Below are 2,871 nucleotides of genomic sequence, written 5' to 3'. Positions count from 1 at the left end.
CTCTTATTCACCATTTAATTAGCAAGTAGCTGAAGTAGCTGAATGACACATCATTCTGCCTAAAATATATTTTTGTAAGTCATATGGATAAGAAAGGTTAAGTTCTCTTAAATACCTTATAGGGTTATAATCAAATGATAATCATAACAGTCCTGAGCTAGATCAAGCTTTGATCTCTGCAAACCAAACTACAACTTTAATGAAATGGTTTTTTTCCCCACTAATAAAAAGATTTTATCATTTGCTAGCTCCACACTGGAGAGCTGCATTATAACAGAAAATCAAGTTGTAATTCTAACTGAAAGCGACACTGACTCTGGTTTTCATGTTTAATAATACTGTAAAGCTGCTTGATTTAAGGCTATTTCATAAAGTACTATATAAATAAACGTGACGTGACTGGACTTTACTGGAGTACTGAACTGCAGCGCTTGTGCAAACATCCACATCGCTGTAAACAGGTGCGTTTTAAACTGCTGCTTTCTCACCGCTGTCAGTTTTTGATGTGTTTATTTTGTTATTGAGAGGAAAGCGCAGTATAATATTTACATATCCATCCAAACGACGCTCAGCAGCCTCAGGTTCGGCTGCGTTTGCTCTGAAGCGCTGCGTCTTCTTCTCTTGATTTGCACCAGGAGAGCTGAATTAGTCTTGCGCTACAGCGCCACACTGGTCAAACCGCGTTATTGCAGGCTTACATTAGGTCATATGAGACCAAACGACTACTCGACAACAAAAATATTTGTCGACAATTTTTTTATTGTCGACGTTGTCGATAATGTCGACTAATCGTTTCAGCCCTAGTCTCAAGTAGTTTCTTCTTGTTCCTTCTGTTCATTAAAATTTTTGACTGTGAAACCATGGGCCAGGCCAGTTTTACCAAGTTGTGGACAAACTAATAAACGCAAAAAACAAACAAAAACAAAAGCAATGTCTAGCAAGCTGCGTGTAACATACTGTGCTGATGATGACATGTGCATTGTGCGCACTGTATGCATATCCTTGCGTATGCATAAAAACAGAAATGATTTTGTTACAGAAGGCTGGAATACACTAAACAACTTGAAAAATCTGAACAGATTTTAAAACACTAGGTATCATACATTTGCTGACTTTGAAAATGGTTTCAGAGAAAAACTAGGTATTATACACTAAATGACTCAGTATCACATATTACCAGACTTTCACGTTTCATTTAAGCTTTTATGTAATGCCAAGATCATAGGTTCGATTCAACCGGGAACGTTACAACTGATAAAATGTAAATGTGTACCCTGAATGCAACATAGGTTGCTTTGGACAAAATGCATACACACACACACATATACACACATATACACACTATCTCTCTCTCTCTCTCACACACACACACACACACACATATACATATATACACACACACACACACAGCTGGGTAGATTACTTACAAATTGTAGTCTGTTACTGATTACATGATGAAAACTGTAGTTAGTAATGTAATCTAGGTTACTCGTTTTAGCTAATGTAATTCGACTACTTTTATAGATTACTTTTTGTCAATCAAACTTGTTTTAAACTTAAATTAATTGTACCATATTAATATAAAAAAGAAAACATTCCATTTTCATAAAATGCATTAACGTAAGAACTGCAGTAGGTTTATGAGTTAAAGAAAAGCTACTGATTATTTAAATTACAAAAATGTACAATAAAAATTATTTACAGCCTTGAACACTAAAAATATAAATATTTTGTTTACCTGCATGTCAATGTGACCATTAACAGACATCATTGAACTGTAAACATGTGAATTTGTTTGAAATATTAACTTCCTCAGAGATAATTTTCTGAGGAAGAGAATTATCTTTTATTTTAAGGGGTTCAGCTGACAAAAAAACGTTTGGGAATCCCTGTATTATATGAACAAACATGAATAAACATGAAAATAACAATGACATTGCACGCCAAAGTCTTCCAGGTCTGAAATATTTTTGACCAGATTTCCATTATGAATAATTTACTGCCATTGTGTGAAAAATATGTATTCAATTCATGTTGTCCATAAAAAAGTAACTGTAATGGGATTATGAGCATTTTAAAATGTAATATACTCTAATTACAACAAGTACTTCATTTTTGGAATCTGATTACATAATCCAGATTACATGTAATCAGTTACTACCAGCACTGTATATATACACAATTATTATAATAATTTGCCCAGCATACGCTGCACGATTTGTAACTCGGACTGCGAAAAATATGCAGTGGCTCTGACTTTCAACATCTAGCAAATCAGGGCAAAAGTCGCGTAGTGTATGCTATGGCATTCTTAGCTGCTAAAGCACTCACCCATTTAAATATATTTGGGTCAAAGACGTTAAGATGTCCGGATCAAAATACATTTGCAAAAGTGATTTTATGTCTATAGAAAGCACATTAAATGTAAGTAAAGGGTCTACTTTTAAGGTTTCAAATAAGTTTTTGGAGAATAAAATGTCAAAATTTGGTTGAAATTATGTTACATTGTCATTCAGTGTAACACAATATTTATGTAAAAATTCAAACAACATGCTTATTCTGACCTGTACATATTAAAATATATAAAAGAATAAGTGAGCATATTAAATTTTATTGTGTTTTAAATGAGTAAAAAATTCTTACTGACAAATGGGCAAAACCTAGGAGAGTGGCAAATTTTAAAAATGTAAAATTACAACTAATTAGTATTTGGGGTGAAAGTAATTAGTCTTTTAATATGTCACAAATTGATTTTTGTTGTAAATATGCCTGACAAGACTGTTACACTGAACGACATTTTAGTGGGTCTCTTCTGTAAATCAGGAAAAAATGTATGATATTTATTTTTTGCTCGGAAAAACAAAAACAAAA

General features: G+C 33.0%; 1 protein-coding gene across 1 annotated transcript in view; it reads right to left on the bottom strand.

Moving 5' to 3' along the window:
- The window catches only part of LOC107710942 (alpha-(1,3)-fucosyltransferase 11), a 24,168-nt gene that overhangs the window by 7,695 nt on the left and 13,602 nt on the right, over positions 1-2,871 (bottom strand). The gene's annotated exons all lie outside the window — the stretch shown is intronic.

This window comes from Sinocyclocheilus rhinocerous, unplaced genomic scaffold (genome assembly GCF_001515625.1).
Source record: "Sinocyclocheilus rhinocerous isolate Xijiao unplaced genomic scaffold, SAMN03320098_v1.1 scaffold3161, whole genome shotgun sequence".
Classification (NCBI taxonomy): Eukaryota; Metazoa; Chordata; class Actinopteri; order Cypriniformes; family Cyprinidae; genus Sinocyclocheilus; species Sinocyclocheilus rhinocerous.
This window is presented reverse-complemented; position numbering and strand designations above follow the sequence as displayed.